The sequence below is a fragment of the Micromys minutus genome, assembly GCF_963924665.1.
Source record: "Micromys minutus genome assembly, chromosome: 24".
In the NCBI taxonomy this organism is placed as follows: domain Eukaryota; kingdom Metazoa; phylum Chordata; class Mammalia; order Rodentia; family Muridae; genus Micromys; species Micromys minutus.
The window spans coordinates 405,771-428,606 of NC_137959.1; the positions used below are offsets into that span (position 1 = coordinate 405,771).

General features: G+C 43.0%; 1 protein-coding gene across 1 annotated transcript in view; it reads right to left on the bottom strand.

Annotated features, from left to right (window-relative positions):
* Window positions 1-22,337, bottom strand: part of LARGE1 (LARGE xylosyl- and glucuronyltransferase 1) — a 405,800-nt gene extending 383,463 nt beyond the window's left edge. The window contains exon 1 of the mRNA XM_080936852.1: window positions 21,796-22,337. The gene's annotated coding sequence lies outside the window, so the exon portion shown is untranslated. The remainder of the gene's footprint in view (window positions 1-21,795) is intronic.
* Between the last annotated feature and the right edge of the window lie 499 nt (window positions 22,338-22,836).

The window sequence follows — 22,836 nt, forward strand, 5'->3', positions numbered from 1 at the left end:
TTTTCTTGCCCTCTAGAGCTCCAACAGAGGGTAAATTGGACTTCTCAGAGGAGCCCTCATCACTAACATTCAGACCACTAAATGAGAGCAAAGAACATAAGAGCCATAGCCTGGACCTTGTAGTACTCAAGGGCAAGAAGGAAAGGAGACCTAAATGTGGTAGTGTGAGCTAGGTATGGTATGCAGGATGTCGTGTGCAATTATTCATGCCTAGATGCACAAATGCAATGACCAAAGAAAGAAGTTTGATGTCTTCTTCTTCCACTCTGTACCTTACTGTCTTGAAAACAGATTCTTGCTGACTAGAAGCTCACCATTTTCAGTAGGCTGTAGCTAGTAAGCCGGGATTCACTTACCTATATCTCTCAATATTGGGATAGTAGGCGCATGTAGTCATGACCATTGTTTACATGGATGGTGGGGATTTCAAGTCAGATCTCCAAGTACCCTTACCTCCTGAACAATCTCTCCAGGCTCAATTTGGCAATTTCATATCATTGCCACAGGTTCATGCAACCTGCATGTTGACTACAAGCTGTATGCATCTATATATATGACTACAAACTTTGTTATATTTGCAACAAAGCAGATAAGGCTTTTGGATGAGGACTTCAAAAGCTGATGACATTGAGGGGGAAGAGCAGATTCATTTATTTGCTGATTCCTGAATGTTTCATGAATGAAAAGCACAAAGCTTGACCCAGGAAATGCAGTGTGGCCAGGAAATCTGAAGAGCCCCTGCTCCTGTGGACTAGGCAACATCAGTTGAGAAGCATGAGAAACACAAAGCAAACATATAGGGAGGGGCCAGGATCTTACACCAAGCTAGAGAGAGCTCTCTCAAGCCCACATGAACTCACAAAGTCCCCAGGACAGAGAGAGAACAATGACAGCAGTCAGCTCTGGGCAATCAACCACCCGTGTGCTCTGCAGGGCTCTTCACACAGGCTTAGCACAGCTTACAGGTTAATCACATGGTTCTGGAATCCAAATCCTGATTCTCCCTGACTTGCCCTGTTTCTTCAGCTGCAAAGTAAGCATTGACATTATGATTGTTTCCTCTGTTTTACATGAGGATTAAAAATAAAAATAAAAATAAAAATGATCAGGACAAATGGTGCATAGCTGAGATCCAAGCTATTTAAAAGACTGAGGCAGAAAGATTAGAGTACCTGGTGCCTCAGAGCAAAACCCTGTCTCATAAGAAGAAAACAGAAGGCTGGAGAGACAGACAGCTTAGCAGCACACACTGAGCTTGAGGCCCTGGGTTTAATCCCAAATACTAGGAAAGAAAAAAAGGTCAAAAACTGGAAAGATGGGTCCATGTTTAAAAGTCGCTGCAACCTTGTAAGGGTACCAGAGTTCGGTTCCTCACATAGAATGGCTCTCAGGCTCCTTTACAACCTCCTCTGTACTCTACTGGCTCCTCCACTCATGTGTACCTACATGCATACAGATATACATATATATTAAAAAAACATTTTTATAAGGTCAAATGACATAGACACTAAATAGACATAGGCATAGACACTAAAGAGAATGTCTGGTATATTATATTTTAAAAATTTTAATAATAAAAAAAAAAACTTTACCTAGACAGCAATTCTGTGAGGTAGGATTAGAAAAGTGTAAAGGTAATTTTCAAAATCTCACAAGGATGTGCTAGAACTGGGGTATAAAGTTAGATCTTGATCAAGTTGGAATTCACAATAACTTATCCCTGAACATAAATGGCACAAGGTACTGCTCTATTAAACGACAGACCACCATGGACTACTTCAAATTTACTTGTGTTTATAGAATTCTCAGGTCTGTTCAAAAGGATCATAACACTGTTGATAAGTCAGCCTTGTTATGCACTGATCTCTTATGTTGTTTAGGACAAAGTGGGCCATGATATCTTTGGATATGTTATATCACTTTCCCAAAAGAGGCAAGCACCAAGAAAGGTATGAGACTATAGAGGCTCAAGCTTTGATTCTTCTTCATGGATCACTGTTGCTCTGAAGATTCACTCCCTGGTCAACTGAGTACTTCTCAGCCCTAGACTCTGCAAGGTAGCATCTTCTACAAGCAAGCCCCTAGATGTTCCCTGTCAGACTCTATCTGCAGTAGAGATGCGTTTCACAAATTATTACTTGGGGAGATAATTATCACTCCCAAACCATACAAAATATCCTATTCAGAAGTAGTTCAAAATCTCTACCACTAGACTTGCTTCCGATAGATAGATAGATAGATAGATAGATAGATAGATAGATAGATGATAGATAGATAGATAGATAGATAGATAAAGATATATTCCAAAAATCTATGTCCTTATTAAACTATGACTTCCACCAAAACACAGATGACTGAATTCCTCATGCTAGACAGATGTTTTTTTCATTCTTTGAGAATCTATTGTGTACAAGGTACTGTGCTCTATACTAGCCATGAAACTGAATTGTAAGGATGTGAACAACAGAAAAGGCAGGTTCACAGAAAAGAAGTAAACTTTTATATCTACACTGCATAACTTTATCAAGAAGCTGGCCCTCTCTAGATTGCTTAATTTCTGCAAAACACAATCAACATTAGTATCTGAAGCTCATACCATAATCATGCTTTTGTGAGATCAGATCTATGCAATGCATAGCAAATATACATATACATAGCAAATATACAAAAAAACATACATTGGACTCTTTCAGAAAAGCTGATTATCAGAAGGAGTTGCTGTTCTCTGGTATCAGCTTTCATTTAAGAAGCTTTCTTTGGTCCAGTGAAAGCAAAGTCATTAGATACATAATGGAAAAGTGGCATTGATTACCCGGCTTTGATGGAAAACTACTTTGAAATGCTATATTCATTTTAACTGGGAATCCTCATCATTTCTTATTTACTTTAGACTTTGACAGCACAGTCTGAACACAGCTTTCTCCTAAGTCCATCTCTGCCATGAACTCTTCTCTGATCATTCACCAGCATCCTCCCTCCTAAAACTCTCTTTACTGAGTCCATCCATGTACAGGGTACTCAGCACCTTCTCCACAGCACACAGCATTAATGATGTCGTCACCATCGTGAAACTTCAAGACTGGTTCCACGCAGGATCCATTTTCACATCATATATATCATTTCAATACTCACTGTGTGAAGTGAAACCAAAAATGATGTCACTGAGAATCAATCATCTCTTCGCTCACATATCGGATGGCTGGAACTTGGCAGATGGGCAGGACCTGACTTCTCACTAGTATGGCCTAAAGTGTACAAACTTAGAACTAGAACTGCCACCTACACTTCACCATGTGGGTCAAAGGTGAAAGTCAAAAGACAAGAACCTGAACAGAAATAAAAGCATAGAGGATTGAGGCCATTTATGCAAATGGTTTATGACATGTACCTCCTAGTCATCTTATACATACAAAATAATCATTAAATCCTGAATAAGTGAACAAACGAAGGAAGAAATGAAGACTGAGTGCTCTTCAGAGCCATGTCGGAATACATGCCAATCTCACCAGCAGTCACTATGAATTGTAAGTACAGTCCTCCAAAAGCACTCTCATTAAATGTTAGTTTGCGACCTTCCTGGGCTACACTGTACTTTAACTGGAGAGGAGGCTATTCAAAATCTTGTACTCTCATACTGTTATTTTTTTTTCATGGATCTCTGACTATGAAATAAATCAACAGTCTTATTCATGCCAGGAGATCTTTACATACACACCACCAACTTTCTCACCAAAAACAAGAGAACAGTGATTTGAATAAAATGGAAAGGGAAAAGAAAGAGATCAAAGGAGGAAAGGTAAAGAGGTAAATTTCCATCCAACCTACAATGGTTTATTTTCCATAAACTACCCAGCTGAGACTAGAAGTGTCAGCAGTAGCACATTAAAGTCTATGAGCTTAAGAGATGATGCATTATTAAAGCCACAGTAGGGGAAAGGGCTCAGCTTAGAACATATAAAAGACTAAACTCTACAGAAGAATTGCTTTCCATTACAAGGTAAAGGCTTAAAAAAAGGAGGGGGGGTATGCATTTTAATTAGATATGAAGACACCTGCTCCAAAAGGGTAGTAAGATCAAATTATCCCATACTGCGAACCCCAGGAATGCTTGTAGTTCCTTTCAGAACTAAACCCAAGTTGAACCTTAGCTTATTCCATTTCCCACTTTGGATCCTGCTGACACCATCCTGCCACCGTTTATCTGTCCACACCTCAGATATGTACTGAGACAAAGGAAAACAAAAGCCTGCCATCATCAGCTTACATCACAGAAACAACGCTGCACATCAACAGTTAGGCCAAAAGCAGGAGAAAAGAAAAACATATTACAGATGTGTATGTATGTACGTGTGTATAGGTTGCAGCCTAAAGGGAGCAGGAGTGTAGTTACGAGAAGCAGACTTTTAAACAGGGTGATAATTGCCAAAGGTTTCACATCCTAAGGTACCTTTGGTTATCTGCACTTCCACTTTCAAAGAATGCCTAAGTGGATCACTAATTTAAGTTCTACAGAGCACTGAACCATCACAGCATTCTCTCTACCAGACTCAAACATGATACCCCTCCCACTGAGGCATCTGTAGTTTGGTACCTTCTCTGGAAAGCCAAAAGCCACAGATGAACCAAAACTAGAAGCAAGGGCTAAAGGTAGTTTGTGCAAGCTGTTGAAGGCGTTCAATACATGTCTCATTCCCAGACACCCAAACTGTGCTGAAAAGGAAGAGAGAAGAATGCAGTTAAGACTCAGGGGTCTACTAAATGCATAAGAAAGATAAGAGCCTGGCCATTCATGTTCACAGATCCAACTTCTGGACACTATGCTGTGGGCCTGGTCCATGCCAGTATAAGGATCTAAGCAGCATCTGGCTCTAAATGGGGTGGGGAATTGTGACTTTCAGACCATACTCTCATGCAAAGCTCTGTCTACTTTATTTTATCCTCAACCTCCCATATATAGAAGTCCTCTACCTTCCATGTAAAGCTGGGCCAGAGGACCTGGGGGGCATATCCCCACTCCCTTTGAAGGCAGTGAGCCCAGGAAAGTGAGAACTTGCTAGGAGTCCCTACCCTGGCCACACATATGCACCATGTGACAAGAAGAGGGCCTCAGTGTACCTCAGTGTGCTCTTCTGTACATCAGGTACTTTGACACCCACTATCAGTCCGCTGGGACAACACAAGCGTCATTAGTCAAGTGGCTGACATACTGCAGGAGCTCAAAAAAATAACAGCTGTTTTTAATTTTTTACGCATAAATTTCTTGCAACCTACTTTTAATAAGGGTTCAACCGACCACCCAGCAGAGGTAATGGAAGAGAAAAGTTATTAGGATTTGGGGGAAGTGGACCTGTTCAGCAGTATTTCTTTGGGAGTGAGCTCGATCATCTTGGGCAGCAGTTTAGTTCCATAGCAAACACCAAATACAATTCACCAGCTGCAGACTAGTCTCTAGGCAGGCAGACACCAGGCACAAACCAGCAGCTACAGTCCAGTTATTTCAGCAAGCAGACACCAGGCAAATGTCTCCTGAAGAAACTGCCAAGCCTGCCAACCAAATTGAGGTAAAGCCACTGAAGGGGCCAGCTGCCACAGAACCTCACAAGCAGGTCTTTGGTGAGTTTCTCTCAATGACAACACTGCCACAAGTTGAGCTCAACAACGCTATCTATGTATGGCGAACCAATACAAGCATGTCTTTAGCGAAGAATAGCAAAGTAGAGCAAACCAAAACAAAGCTTAGTGTTCCCCTCCCACTGTCTGTCAGGTCATTTCTATACTCCTTCATCAAGTGTCCTTTCACATGTCTGCTATATCCAAATATACTTTTACCTATGTCTGCTTCAGGAAAACAGTCTTTCAACTTGTTTGCTTTAGCAAGACATCCTTTCATCTGTGCCAGCAAAAAATCACTTAATATAACTTAACTATTCCAAGAACTATAAGTTTCCACTTCACATTTTCTGCATGGGAGTCAGTCCAATGAGAGTTTATACAGAGTTAGAATTGGCAGGACACCTCAGCAGTTTTAAGGAATGAGCAAATAGGGCAGAATGTTTGAAGTTAAAGTCACTCCAGCAAATATAACCACCCATATTTTGTATTATATTATTATAGAAGCCAAGATACAGAGTTATGCCCCTACCAACAAAGAAGAAATAGAAAAAGGATGGAGAAGAAAGTTTACCTACCAGAAGTAAGCAGGTAAAACTCAGCACTGGAGTCTCTGGGTGAGGAGCATGAGTCAGAGAGAGGAGACAGGAAGGGACTGGGAGATCAGACTCACTCTAACCATGAATCTAAGTTTAAGGAGAAAATGGAAAAGCTGAAAAGTCACACCCTTCCTCTCTGCTAGCATTTGAACAAGAGAAGATGCAGCCCTGAGGTAATTCAGATTCTGTATTAGTGAGCTATTGCTGAATAATAAGCATCATTAACCCGTATCTCAGAGCAGCAGACACATGTGATCTCAGCTTTTCCAGCTCTGGCATGAATCTGGCCATTGCATGATAGGTCCTAGGTGCATCTACCTGCAACACTGCAGTAAATGTCACCAGGAGTTGTTCTTGTGCACAGAGCCTCTAGCAAAAATATACCCCTTAGCTTACCTGCATATCTGTTCACTTCTTCAGGTACAAGGTAGGTAGGTACATACGCTTGCCTGCTGGTTGACACTTGGAATTGTCTTCGGTCCCTGAACCAACCAAAGTTAATTGCTGCTTGTACTCCTATGTTGTTAACTTCATTTCAGCAGCAATAGCCTCACGCAATACTAAAGAGAGTAAAATAGAACCCTCTGCCACTGACTACTGTTTTTAAACAGGTCAAGCATTACACAGGTGGGATTTATCTAGAAGGCCCCAAGGGTCTCCAACTCCTGGTATTACAATATAGTTCTAGTTCACTGTTTGAAATTTCTGTAATTACATACTTATTCTCTTGGCTAGGTAATGGGGCTTAACTGTAAGAAGCATCAGAGCCAAAGTGCCTTCCTGCCCAGCCAGTGCTGAGGACAGACCAAGCTGTCTCCCAATGAGAAGAAATCTGGGGTTAGAGCTTCACTTTCCTAGCCACCACCCTGAGTCTCTATCAAAGCCTAAACAGGTTCAAGACAGGAAACCCTGCAGCACCCCTGAAGGGCCCAACTTCCATTCCCAAAAAGTCCAGGAAGAAGGTGAAAGAAAACCTGATTGGACACGCCCACACTGGCATAGCAGCTGCTGCCAGGATGTGAACATGTTGCAGCCTTTAAATCAAGCCCATTCTCCTGGGAAGCCTGCTACTTCTCTGCTTTATGTTTGCTTACTTCAAAGGCTGAGAAAAAACTCTCAGTGCCCCCACTCTGGAGTGGGGGTGGGGTGGGAGAAACAGAGGCAGGTGGGTCTCTGTTAGTTTAATACCAGCCTAGTCTACACACTCAGGTCCAGGACAGTCAAGGGCTACACAGAGATACCCTGTCTGAAAAAGCCAAAAGCCAGACAGTCAAAACAAAAATAACAAACAAAAAGTCCTCTACCTCTCACTGGTGATAAAGGAGTTGAAGTCCCACAGATCTGTTAAGAAGACAGGTGGGATAGGGGCTTCTATGCCTTAGCCATTTGAATGGGTTCAGCCTAGTGGGTTTGAGTGTATCCTGCTGTTACACAGTCTATTTCAGAACTCTATGTCCACAAACTAAAACCCGTTCCCAAAACAGTACAAGGGAACAGAGATAAACAGCTGAGCCAGAGAAGCCACAGTGAGCAGAAGTCAGGACTGGGAGACATGATGAACATGGAGAAGCAGAGAAGCCCTTATCTGCTTCCATCTGATCTTTGAAATGAAGGTGAAATCCCAGGGAGAATGTCAACCAACGCAGAGAGCTGAAGGCAGCTGTTTATCATGGAGCCTAAGTGCGAACAGGCCACTATCAAATCTCTTTGATGACAAAGCTCCCCGTTGAAGGGGACAAATAAAAATAAGCACATTAACAATAAATCACAGGGACCTGTCACAGACACCCATTATCTCTGGAGGATTACTGGGCTGCTTTCCTCCCAGCTTTCAGATATTGGATCCTGGTTCCTTTCTCATTGTTTTAACAGTACACCCATTACTCTGCACCACGAAGAAGCACGGTTTCCCTGTGCTTCTGGGTGGCAAGGGCATAATGTGTTTTATAATCTGCTGAGGGTAGCTGGGGTTTGTTTGTTTGTTTGTCTTAAGATACATTCAATAATCATGGTAGCAAGGCCCTGCTTAAAAAACAAAACCTGGACCTGTTGTTCCTTCCAGTATTAATGTGACCACAGCTGTAGCCACTCAAAGGCACCCTATAGGAGGGCTCTGTAGTTTCTTCTAGGAGACGGTATGTGAAAAAATAGAAGTCTTGCTTCAAAGAGTCACTGAAACACGATGAAGGTGGGCTGGGCTGGAGGGAGTCAGCAGCTGTAACTCAGCCAGATGTACTACTCTGCTGGGTGACCTTGGACAAGTCCCTAGATTTTTCTGGACCTAAATGTCCTCATCTACACAATAATCCATCTGATGCCCCAGGCATTTTAAAGACCTTTCAATAAGACAGAGATTAAGTATAAAGCACTGTGATAACCACACTTCTGTTTCCTTTCTCCCCACTGGAGAAGGCATTTGAAGAGTTGTGCCAACAGCTTTTTCCCTTACCACAGTAAAAACTCCCCAGTCCTCTCCTTCGATGAGGTAATATTATCCAGCACATCTCACTATAAATCTAGTCAAGCCCTTCTCCACATCACCCCTCAGGAAGTAAATAGAAGGATGAGTGTTTAAGGGGAAGGCGTACTGACTGGGCCACATCACCATGGTGGGAGGCCATTAGACTCTTCTCCATCAAAAGTGAACAAGAAAGACAGAAAATCCCCTTAGCTCTTCTGAAAGATGGCTGCTAACTACTCCATTGCAGAATGGAGACATCAACAGTCCTTTCAGGCATCCCCATTTCAATTACTGCATGGAAACCTCCCCATGAAAAGAACACTCCTTGAGATGTAACACTTCCAAGTGGTTTGAGACCACAAAACAACAAAATTGATCCCAGAACTTCATTGTCCATCTGAGAGTCAATGACATAAAACCTGCCAGTCTGACAGTGTCCAACTATCAAAATACTCCATAAAGGACCCAAATTCAGAAAAGGAAAGAAAAAACTCTCCTGAGTTAGAAATGGGGCTGGTTTTACGGATCATCAAACTCGTTGAGCAGCCTCCTGGGAGTGGAATAAAGATTCTGTCTAGTCAAGCAATGCCTCTGGCTTTGCAAAATTTGGTGTAACAGTCCAATAAATACGAAGTGGAGGTAGATATATAGTAGCTTTTAGCCCAGAACTGTATGTGGTGAGTGACAAAAAAAAGTGCCTTTGCCTAGAAACATAAGTAAGAAGTGGTCTAACCTGCCTTGATGGGCCAGTCCTCTCTGAATGAGTGCCCCAAGCAGAAACTTTCTTATTACCCTCCTCACCGAAGTGCTGGCACACTGCAACTATTCTACAATGACAGGTGAGTGAATGCAGGGAGAAATACATCTAAGCAAAGTCACACTAATAAGTTGTGTCCCTCAGAAATCCCAACCCAATGATGAAAAGTAAGCCCAAATCTATTTTACAAAGAAGTGAGATTTCTAGCTAGACAATGGCAATAAATGTCTTTCTTTAATACCACTACTCAGGAGGCAGAGTCAAGCAGCTCTCTGAGTTTGAAGCCAGTCTGGTCTACAGAGTTCCAGGACAGCCAAAGGTAAATGCGCGCACACACACACACACACACATCTCAAAAAAAAGTCAAAAAACAACAAAAAGCAATGGTTTAAAAAGAAAAGAGAAGGAAGAGGAAGAAGCAGAGGAGTTCCTTAGTAGTTTAATCATCTCCTTACAAATAATTAAGAGCTGGCTGCTGTAGCCAGCCTGGGCTACACAGCAAGACACTGTTTCAAAAAACAACTACAAAACACAACAAAAAAGCAACTTGTATTACACTAAAAGAAACCAAAGCCTGGGCTCCTTGCAGAGTCAGTGTGAAGAGCTCCAGTGTTGTATCTGGTTTATTTGTAGCTTTTGACCTTCATCCTTGCCACTAATTAGAAGAGGAAAAGAAAAAGATGAAAGAAAAGAAGCATTCTTAGCTTCTGCTATAAATGAAGCAGTTTTGGATGCCAATATCTAACTCACAAAAATAAGATAATAAAAGCAAAATACTACACCATGCTACCCTCTCCATGAAAGACTGAAGGACTAGGATGTACACCTTAGGACCTCCACAGATAGCAGTAGTCAGTGACCATTCAATTTAGACCAAGCAGGTAACCAGACATCCTTAAGTCTATAAGGCGTGGTTCCCACCCCAGTGATATGTCTATCTCAGCCAGGACCAGCATTCTGAGTTCCTACCTACACCATGCAACTTGAGCCAAAATTCATACTTTATTTTTCAAAAAACATTTAATTGAAAAGAAAGTTTTCAAAAAAAAAAAAAAGATGATAGTCAATGTTTCACAAATCAGAGAAAATAAAACTCAGAGAATTATAGATTTTATTTTGTCCTACTTCCTGCCTCCAAAAATATATTTGAGTCCTAATCCTCAATGCCTCAGAAAGAATAAAGTCTTTATTGAAGAGGTCAAATTAAAGCGGGGTTATCAATGTGAGCCCTGACCAAACTGCTGGTACTAGAACAAAAAGGAGAATCATGAGGCTAGGGGAGGGCACAGTGAGTTAAGCACCTACCTCACAAGCATGAGGATCAGATTTCAGATCCAAATACCCAGGTAAATGCAGGGATGGTGTGGTTACCCAAGTGTAATTTAAGTACTATGAAGGTAGCAAATCCCCAGAGCAAGCTGGCTACCCAGACCATAAGCTTTGGGTTCAACTAAGTGATTCTGCCTCATTATATAAATAAGATGGAGACCAATAAAAAATGACATGTGATATCAACCCTGACCCCCACATGCACATGTGCACACGGACACATGCACGTTCACACACACACAGACAGTCTGGTTCTCTCAGGGACTGAATTGCTTTCCACCAAGACAGCTTCTAAGCAAGAAGTAATCAATGCATTTTTAACTACATCTTGTAGCAATGATCTCTCTCAAGCACAGAGCTTAAGAGTTTTTTTTTGTTTTTTGTTTTGTTTTGTTTTTTTTTGTTTTGTTTTGTTTTTTTTTAAGATGGCAGGTAAGCAAACTTAAAATGAAGAATGGGGGTTGACACAGAAAAACTACAATCTGACAAAGCCTACAGCCACAAATGATACTCCATTACCAACCCAGACAAGCCAGACAATGAGTACACAGCAATTAAAACAGTTAACACAGAACAAGAGTGACTCCGTCTTGACAAAACAGATAAATGGGCAGATCTGCATGTGGGTAGTATTAGAGATGGTGAGCTCAGGGAATACATGGAAATCATTCCATCACAACAGTGGCCCTTTTGTGTCTTGGTCAATTCACTCACAAACCCTCAATCTGCAAATTGTGCTCCCTAAAACCTGTAAAGCAGGATGACAAGAGTGTCACCCATGTACACACCAGCTCTAACACCAGAGACTCAAGCAGAGCTCTTGACCACAGAATCCACTACTCCATTCAAAGAGTCAAGAGGAAAGTTCTGAGAGGTGCAGGCCACCTCACCACAGCAAAGCAGCATCTTAACCTTGGGAAGTTCATTTTACAAACAAAGCCCAACCTTGGGATACTCTTTGTAATGATAATGACAATGCTGAGATTCTTGCTTCCTCTTATGGGCATTTTAAGCAAACCTCTCTGTACCTGTCTCCTTTCCATTTCTTCCAAGGCAAAGAATATTACCAAACAGCAGCTTACAAAAACACACCATCCCTGAATTGGACTGTTTGCATTGACAGACAAGAATCTGCTACAAATTTATGTTTGAAAGTTTTCATAAGGCTCGTGAAAGATAACCCCTTGGACTGCATTAAAACATCCCTGCGAAGAGCAGGATTATGGCTCCTTACCAAGTTCAAATACTGAAGTCTGTTATTACCCACAGCAAATCAGGATATAACTATGTATGACGAGGGGGTCTCATGAAAGCAATGAATGTAAAATACAGTCATCCTAATACAGTGTGGTTTTATCCATAAAAGATGGGCAGATTAGAACACTGTAAACAAAGAATGAAGATCATGTAAGACTGACAAAGGAGCCACGCCTTGGAAGACACCATCCTTCCACACCTTGGCCTCAGAACTATTAGACAATAAAGTTCTCTGATGCCATTGGCATTTCTACTGGAGAGAGGTGAACCAACATCGACTCACCTAAACACGGTTCCAGTAACAGACCAAAGAAATTAATCCATCCAACCTCAGTTTGATGAACCCAAATTTATTGGACTAACTTATAGTAACATGGGTGCTGTTTAGAAGTATGGGTAACCCCGAAATAGTGACACCACCAAAAAAAGTCCCACCTTGAAATGGGTGATGACCTCAGGAAAACTTATCACTGAATTCTGTATCCCAGACCACCTTTTCCTATATTCGGAGCATCTCCCAAGACAACATGCAGCTAGGGAGGGATGCGCAGGAGCGAGTGACTAGAATCACAGGCCTATCCTGTGAGGGTCTTGTCGAATATGGGCAATTACTCTGAGCAGTCTGCTCTCACCTCTCTGTAGCTGCCATAGGAGACACTCATGAAGAACAACACTGTCTGTATTACCCTCTGTACTGAGTATTATCCAAAGCACAGAAAAGGTTGTTTGTTTTATAATCCTGGGTCCATTTAAACAAACCTCCAATAAGAGAGGTTCCAGAGAGACTACCTCACCCAAGCCCTGTCCCCAGCACAGCCCAAAGAGAAAGTGCTATTTTTAGACTGTGGCTATAACACAAGTACATTTATTCCAAGTATGCTGCCTTTTATGAGTAAGGTTAAAACATCTATAGCACCAATGTCAAGTTTAAGCTGAGCCAATGATTAAGACTGCAAAAGTTTACAGAAGCACCTGTTGGCCTCTGTCCTATGGCAACAATGCCGGCCAGGGATATTTAGACAATGCATGCTGTTACACTTGAGTGGGTCCTCCTGAAGTTCATGTGCCAGCACCTGAATTTTCCAATGTGCCTGTGTCTGAAGATGGGGGTGTTTGGGTCAAAGCAGTGTGGATTAGTTACTGTCTTCATTTCATCTGCAATGCTTTTGCTAACAGACTCTAGATGTTTTTTCTCAACTCAAATTAGGTGTTTGCCTTATCAACCTTACCTGGCCTGACCTCCCATAACTCCTTCCACTCATGGTTTAAGTACTTTATACCCAAGGGCCTGAATTAAATATTGTCTCTTTCACTGAGTTTTAGAGGCTAAAGCAAGCTCCAGTTCTCATTAACACCTTCAACTTCACACTCACCAGGACCATGCCCACCAATGCCACTGTCTTTCTACCTAGGCCTAGTGACTCTCAGTTTTATCTGTACTGTGTTCACTCAGCACATTTTCCCCAACCTCGTCAACTAAATATCTCAAGGACAAGATCAGAAGTCTCCATTTTTAATTTGAAACACTTCTGTCAAGGGATGTCTAAGTGTTAGGAACTTATAGGATGCTCCCATGAATTCTAAGATGGGTGTGACCTCACCACACTATTAGAGAAACTATAGAGACAAAGTCACTGAAAGTGACTCTAATGAAGAAAGTGCCTCACTGATAAGGTATGAAACAGACTGAAGTGAAATGCATGGAAAGACAGGAAGGAAGCTGAGGATAGAGCCTAGAATTAGGAGTTTAAGAAAAGAACCAAGGGCAGTGTAGAGGAAGTATGGACTTAAGTCAGTGTCCCTGTGAACAATCCTCCTTACTTCATCAGCATCGGTATCCAAGGTTCTGGGATAAAGGAGCTGATATAGGGGTTCACTGTCTCCTTCAGGAAAATAGATAAAGAAGATGGTCTGGGAACTCAGCTGCCTCCTTCACTAAATGGTGTCCCAGTACAGATAACTCTGATCACAAGGAGCTGTCCATACTAACTCAGGGCCCTTCAGAACCTAGGTGAAGCACCCCAAGTTAACACAGACAGAGGAAGACTACACAGCAAAGAGGTCTTTTTCCTGACCTTTTCCCGCTCAGGCAGATCTCTCTCCCTTCAATCCCAAAAGTCTACTTGATCATCCTAACTGCCTGATCCAGTCATACCACAGCCACTGTCATCCGCGCCAAAGATGTCAACATCCTTGGTCATTCTATGGCTGGTACTGAAAATGCTTCTCAAGACATTCTCAATGCATCTAGGCATCTGCATGTGAAGGAGCCTAAGAGCACACCCATTCTTCTCATTCCAAATAAGTTAAAATCTCTATACATTCTAAAGAAGGAGCACAAGGCCCATTCTAGGTCATCAATGTCAAACACACAAAGTCAAGCTGTCAGAGAATTTATTATGTTGATCTGAAATGTCCATCATAGATTGAAAATGAAAGCTTCATGAAGTGGTCTTAAGCTGTTCAATGTCATCCGAGTCACACTTGGGTTTGCTGGAACTTTTCCCCTCCATGATCACTCCAATCCAACTGTGAACACAGGGTCACACTTTCATTTACAAGATCATTTGAAGCACATTCTTTTACTACTTACTTGAGTGCAGAGCTAATAAGCACCAGTCACCACACTAGAGATTTAAAAGAGAAAAAAAAATCCACTCCTTATCCTTCTGCCTGCATCTTCAAAGAACAATAAATGCCTCTCTCAGATACAAACCTGTATCTGTCAGCAAAACTGGTACATACTGTCAGCTTATTAAGAATCCACTTGTTCTTGAAACTAAAGGGAGGGGGCAGTGATGCCTTCCAGTCAGCCACACATGTTAACCTTATTCATATACATCAACACATTTGAAGCAATAGCCATCTCTCTAACTAAAGAATAACAAACATTCAAGACCAGATTCCATTATGAATTTAAAAGCAACAAAGGGGGTGGGGGGGTGGCAGAAGAAATGCACACAAAGCCATGTGCTGCCGAAAATCCTCCTAAACTCTAGTGCTACCATAGAGAGCTGGAAAGATCAGCCAAGCCCTTTCTTTCCAATTGGCTTTGGTAATTCAGAAAAGGACCCTGTTAAGAGCAAAGCTCTGCCAGTGGTAACGACTCCATTTCCACTGGTGTCTGCTGCCTGTCCAAAGCAAAGCCCATAATGTGACAAGAGAGACTCAAATTATGGGTGAGTCTGCACTTTTCACTCTACCCCGGCCTGTGATTACCTACAACTCTCACATTACCTCTGCAGAGTAAATTCCTTCATTGCACTCCATTCCTAGAATAAACTCTCTTCAGAGAACTTGATAAGACATAAAGGTACTTGGGGAGGGGGAGACAACACAAACACAAAATCCCCGATAGCCCTGTAGCAGTGAAAGAACTGTCAGCACATGTGCATGCACACGCACACACACACACACACCCACACACACACACAAGTAGAGAGAGACAGGAGTTGGACTGAGTTGGAATAACAAGAAAATCAGAATCCTCAGAATAGTGAGCTAACCAAGTGACTTGCTGCATAGAGCTAATTAGTGAACTGGAACATTTAAATAAGCCATGTTCTTTGTTCTATAACACATCCCATACTGGACTTCATGGCAGGTAAGCCCTATTGGCTATCTGATGAGACATTCTATTTTATGGCTCAGAAGTCCCCACATTACCCATAACAACAAGTGAGTCTCCTAAAACTGTCCATCAGGATTGTATTCATAAAATAATTCCAAATATAAAGGAGCAGCCATAAAAAAGAGGCCCACTTTTGTAAAATCTTTTCATAAGCAATTGCTTATCTTAAATTGCTTGGTTTTTTAACATAAGATTTTTATATGCCAAGTTCTCCTCAAATATAGCACTCCCCCATTTAGCGTCAATATTAAAATAATAACATGGACTCTCAGATTCACACTGCACTTGAGATTTCCAATAAGCATTACACTCTGCCCCCACGGAGTCCAGAAGCAACTGGAAAACAAGTCTGAGTATATTCTTCCTGACATGACATTCATATTTTCATGTTCACCCAACCTCTCCCCTATAAGGTCAAAGGAAACCCCCTTCTTCTGAGGGTCTCAAGCAGAAGATTCTAGAAGGGCCAACTTGTTATCTATTTCACTGTGAAACAGTTAAAATGGTCAACATTGTTTTTGCTTTGTTTTCTTTTTATCACAAAGAAGGTCTTTTTCAAGTAGTAGATAAGTACTAATGTAACACTCCAGGATCAATCAGTTGGCACCATATACAAGAAGCAAGCATGGCTTCATATATGAGAGGTTTTATTAAGTTTGCAACAAAGAACAAAGGCTGGTATTCTTCTTAAGCAAGTCTTTTTTGACAGAACAGAAAGCTAAAACCCTACCTAGCAGTCTAAACCTTACCACAAACTAGCTCAGGTTAACTCTTTCCCTCTAGGGAGACTAAATTACAAGATATAAGATAAGCAATACTTTACTGAAAAATGGTACCTGGAATCCAAGGAACACAGAGCTCCTGAGTTGACTTCATCTGATCCCATTCAATATAGCCATGGAAGGTGCAAATCACGTGGACAGATACAAACACACACGTAGGTGCACACATGTAGGCACATATGTAGAGATACACACTTTTCACCACCTCTATTTCGGCTCCTGATCTTAAAAAATTAAATATACAAGAGGTGAGCTGCATGCTGTCTCCCTAAGCTCTATCACCTTCAGAGAACGCCCATGGGGTGCTAGGAACACCCAGACAGAAGCTCAGCACAACTGTCATCAGAAAGGCTTCATCTAGCCCCTGATGAAAAGTGATGCCAAGACCCACATCCAAACACTAGGAAGAGCACAGGGAGTGTTGTGGAAGAGCCACACATGTAGCAGATGAACAGCTTGATCTTCCCGTAGGTCCCCCAACAACTAGACCAGGGACTGAGTCTTGCCTGCCTTTTGATCCCTTTCTCCTGTAGCTAGGCAGCCTTCTCAGGCCTCAGTGAGAAAGAATATGCCTAGTCCTGATAAGACTTGATATGCCAGGAGAGGGTGGTATGGGGGGGTGGGGATGGAGGGACTTAGAGCAAAATGTAAAGTAAGTGAAGGAAAGAAAGAAGGAAGGATGGAAGGAAGAAAGGAAGGAAGAAAGGAAGGAAGGAAGGAAGGAAGGAAGGAAGGAAGGAAGGAAGGAAGGAAATGTAATATACTTGATCCTGGGGAGAGGGGGGATTAAATGTACTTGGTCCTGGAGATCATAGTTGCAACTTTGACTTTTCACTCTCTAATACCCTTCAGAAAGCACGGCTCCACTGTTGAGTTTCTTCCTGACCACATGCAGTCAGCTCTCAGATTAAGAGGGTTTAGGTAGGCAACCAGCAGCAGAGAGGAGCGTTAGGGCTGCAGAGATGGCATGGCAGTTAAGAGCACTTGTTGCTCTTGCAGAGGACCTGAATTCGGTTTCTGGCACCCATTGGCAGTTTCCAACTGTCTATAACTCCAATTCCAGGGAACCCAGAGTCTTTCTGACACCTGGGGTACAGCCGTGCACACAGTGCACTTTACTTTCAGACAAAACACTCATACACACAGAGTAAAACTAAATCTTTAAATAAAATATAAGATAAAAATGATATATATACTAAACATGTAGACTTTTTCATTCTGTCATTTACTCCACAAACAGCACACTGTAATAAATGTTTATGTACCATCTTCCTTGGAGCAGGTATGCATTAGAAATAATCTAGAGGTCCATATAGTTTCTATGCAAAAAAATTCCATCTTATAAAAGAAGCTTGGACATGTGTGAAAATTGGTATTAAGGGGGAGGGACCTAAGAACCAGTTCCTGACACATACCAGGACCCAGGAAAAACTTAGAGTTTACCACCACAACACACAGAGATAGTCAGATATACACAGGCACACATCCCATTTTCAGCACAAAACTCTTCCAAAAGCAAAGAAACTTAAGACGAGAATGGAAATGGCTACAATACAAAAGTTACGCTCGGGTGCAGCACAGCCATAACTCCATCTGGAGCTAAAGCTGACGAAATCAAATGTATTCTAACTGAAGGTAGCCTTGCCTTTGCCATACTGTATTATGTCAAGTAACTGGGCCTTTTTTCCCCACTACTGTGTAATCACACAATGAAACACAAATGTCATTCATGTACACTGAGGACCAGCTAAGGCTTGAGAAGAAATCCTTTCTTTATTTACATTGCGAGTGGTTTTTGAAAGGACAGAAAAAGTGCTCTGTGGAGGAAAAACATGGACACCAAAACGTTTGTCTATGTTCAATAGCGATATGAAGTAATCAGCTACCTCTGTTGGAACTTGTCCAGCAACCATTCTTGCCCCATTCTGATTTCACAGAGCATAAGACTAAGGCACAATCGCTAGTAAGGTGCCTTGTTAAGGAACTAACGTTCTGATTCCAAGCTCTCCTTTCCTAAAATTCCCCTTTTCCAACTGACACTGCACTGACTATCCACAAGCAATGTACACTGGGGTTTCCATGCTGCTCTGTCTTCCTGACTCCCACTAACCTAGAAGATTCAGTCACCCTTTGCACACCTGTGCAGTAGTACTCAGCTTGCAGGAATGAATGACTGCATGCTGCCCTTGATTACAAATGAGCCAAGTGAAGAACATTTATGACCTCAACACAGAGCAAGGCACTTGTCATAAAAAAATCAGAATCAATAAAAAATCATTACTTATAAGTTAGAAGTCTTCTGAGATATACATAAAAACAGTTAATTCTACTGGAATCTACCTACTGATTTCTAAATATCAACATTATACTGCCCATCACACAAGACTACAGCAATGAAGCCACATCCCCAAACTGTCATTGTTCTGCCTCACTGACCTTACAGAGGCAGTACTCTGTCTCAGCACCTTCTTCCACCCCTATCAAAGGGCTTTCCTCAAATTCATAAGCCTCCCTTCATACCTTAAGACCACAGCCCTATGTATTTTCTTCCTTCAGTCTCTCACACCTAGCTCACACTGCAACTATGAGAATCAATCCATAAAGCCCCAATAGAAAGGTAAGATTCTAATGTTGATCATCTTTCCTAGACCACAGTAGCAATTCTTCTTAAACTACCTACGTATGCGCTATACTTATGAGTAAAAGGTCACAGATGTACTCTAACAGACCTCAGGGTTCCAGGTAATGAAACAACTTGCAAAATTTTGCAGGTTCTCAACAGTCTAATTCTACACACTGAATCAGGCTTTTAAGACTCCAGCAGGACCAAGATCTTGATGAAATTTGTCCATAGGGTACAAGCATGCTGGAATGACCAGTCCCTTAGACTCTTCCTTCTTGCCTTGTAAGTCTTTCATACGTTGCTATGGAGAGACCTGGGCTAAGGGAAATACAATTATCTTCTAATTATGATTTAACACTGTTAAAAGTGCACAGTGTATCTAAGCAAGAATATGTAAGTTTAATGAAATTAATTTCAGAGTTGTCCTGAAAAAAGTGTTATTTTTGAAGACTGAGTTATATAGTCCAAAAGCAAATCACCACATCATCCCCCAAAACTGACGGGCTGGGGATGTATCTCAGTAGTATCTAAGCACTTACCTAGCAAGTATAAGGCTCTAGGGTTGATCCTTAGAACTACAATGGGGAGGGAGGATAGTTACAAGCACAATTTGGGAATTTAAAGTTAGCATGACCCAATGTTAAAAAAGCAGTTTATGGGAGGCAACCTTCCCAAAATGTATAGCCTTTATATACTTAAAACACTGTAACTGATTCTTACCAGATTTTCCCTTAACACTTTGCAGTTAGCAGCCACATTGTCATGACACTGTAGACTAAACCAGCCTAGCCATCCAAACATGTAGAATCCACTCAATAGTGAAAGCACAAATTGGGTACAAAAATTTAAGATCATGAGCTTTCACAACAAGTCATGGTTCATGGTCTTTGTTCTTTGGTGGTAGAATAGAAAACTAATCCGCCCTAGTGTCCTGCAGGTTTGAAGGACCAAGACACTGGGAAAGAAGCCACTTGCCTTCACAAGTTGACTTTAAAGGACAGCTCAGGAACAGAGAACCTAGAAAAACCTTGGTGAGCTAGACAAGAAGTATCCTCATAACTTATGAGAGGATAAAAACCTTTGGTTTTATTTCTAAGGCGCGTCCAGTTTCAACTTAAAAGCCAAAAGAATCTGTATCGTTTCACATCAAAAATATCAGTCCACAATTCAAACCGCTTCATGAAGCACTGGGAGCCCACCCTTGCAGGAGGCCTGTGCTCACCCAGACTGGTGGGAATGTCTGTTTTAGAAGCCTCCCTGTCCTCCTAGGGGAATTTGCCTCCTTTCTTTGGCAAATCTGCTAACATCTAAATCCTTAGAGCTTCTGCCATTCTGTGCAGAGATTTGTTCCTTTCAGTTCCCTTATCTTTCTGGAATTAACAGGCCCCAGCTCAACAAACCTGTGTTGTCCTCAAGCAAATTTCACTAAAGTAAAGCACTCTTTAAAAATGTGTAAAACCTTCATGAAGGTTTTCTTTTAGTCTTTTTTTTTCTTTTCTGCCCCTGTAAGGTCCCAACACACTTGTGAGTAATTCATCCATGTCACCTATTTGTGAGAAATGAGAAAGGAAACCACTACCTGCTCTTTTCCTAATTTAGATCCTTCCCTAATCTTGAGTCTATTAAGTGGATCCTGGGGTGGGAAAGCAGGAGAGGCAAAGAAAATCAGCCTCAGATTTCTCCCTCTACCCATTAAATAAGCACTTTGGGTCCCCACCTGTGTCAGAAAAGGTGCTTTTAGGTGATGTGTCACCCCTCCAGTTGCCCTCTGTCCCCCTAAAGGAAAAAAGAGCATGAGTTCTCTCTTGGGACACTTACATAAGACCCAGTAAACTTCCTGTGGCATTCACAGAAAATGTAAGCTGCTATTTTGCTCCTTCAGGAAATAATTTTAATGGGCTGAGTGACAAAATTCACAGATTCAGAATTCAGCAGAAACCTACTCAACTGAGATACATCAACACTGGAACCTGGAACGGGGGAGTAGGGGGGGGAACACTGCATCTCTATTAAACAGGGTCACCCAGGAGATGGACTGGTTCTGTAAAAGACAATCTGTTCCCTCTCAAGTGACCCATTTAAAATCCAGAAGTGCACAGATTTAATAAATCTCTATGGCAAAGACATAGCTTGTAGAAAGAACTATCCTTTCACAGAGGGAGCATTTCAAGATGATAAACAGTGTAACTTCATGATACACAAACTTCAGTCATCATTCCAACCTCCAGAAGCAATGACATTTACAGTAAGGTTAGTTTAACAGGGCAGATCTGGCGTGTTGGCTGGGTCTTCCCCTCACATCTATGCCCACTAACCATCTTATCCAAAAGAGCTTTTTGCAAAATGTGGATGTAAACCCCTAAACCGGCCTCTCTTTAACCAATTGGGAAAAAAAAAATTCTCTAGGCATCCCATCATAAAAGGCAGGTGAACAATGCAGAAAGGCAGGAAGGAAAACAATCTCTCAAGGTGTTACTAAAAACCAGCCCCCTACACACACCCCAACTCGCTTCTGCCTATCAATATGTTGTATGCCTATGAGCTTGTCAGGTCCTGAGATAGATCCTAGGGACACCAGAGATTTGTGTCTTTCACCTCCTGCTTTTCTAGGACCCAAAGCCAAGTCAGAAACGGTGTGCCCATCCTCTTTCCTAGCATCCTAAGCACACCGGGTACCAGCCACAGGTTTGGATAACTTGTCCGGCATTGCTCACTAAAGCGTTCCCACGAATGTCTGGTCTCTTACCTTGGCCTTAACTACACCCAAGCAGAGGTACACTCCGAAAGAGCTGAACAGCTTAGTGCCACTGATGCCTACTAAGTGCAGTGGGTCCGGGTGGAGATCCCAGCTGGCGCTTTTCTAACGCGATCGACGGTGCCAAGCACAGACTTCGGGACAGACTTGGGCTACAAATACCCACAGGAAAGATCCGCCTGGCCGGGACTGAGCACTCTACCCTCTTTCTCCTCCTCCGGGACGACAGCCGAGAGGTACTCCACGCCAGAAAGACTCTTCCAAATCCCGGGAACCTCGCATGGGCAAGGGCCTGGGTCCGCCCTGTGTTGGGTCCCGGAAATCAGAGCCAGGAAGAAATGCTGAGCAGTAGCTCCGCTGGTTTCATCTCCAGCGCCCCTGATCGCTTAGCCCCTTCAGGGCAGGGCCTGCCCGCAACTGGCCGGGTCAGACGAGTGCTGCCGCGCTCCCGGTTCCGGAGAAACCACGAGGCAGGGGGCAGATCAGCCGGGCCGGGAGACGAACCCGGCGACGGAGCACTGGGATGGGAGGCAGCTGCTTGCAGTGACCCTCCCCCCCCCCCCCCCCCGGCCTGCGCCGCCCGCCCCGGGCTCCGCGAGAAGCGGTCGCTGGAGAGGGCCTCGCCCCGGCCTAGAGTGCGGGACCCGGGGCGCGGGGCCGGGATAAGCGCCCCTTGGAAGGTCACGGCCGCCGGGGCGCGGCGAGTGGGACGCAGCACGATGGGTGCGGGGAGCCCGGGCGGGCGACCGCCGCCTCGGAGACGCGCCTGCTTCCCAGAGCGCTCAGGTTTGGAGCCGCGCGTCCGCTGCAGACTGTAGGCAGCCCGGAGCCGCGAACAGACCGGCGCGCAATCACCGCTTCCCGCGCGCGGCCGGGCGGAAACCGCTGTGCGGAGACCGGCGTGGGAGCGCGCTGGCGGGCGTTGAGATTCGAGCTCCGGGCTAGTCCGACCGCCGCCGCGTGCCTAGAACGTCGAGCTCCCTCAGCAGCTGCAGTGACTGTGTGTCTGTGTCATGTCTGTGCAGCTGCGGG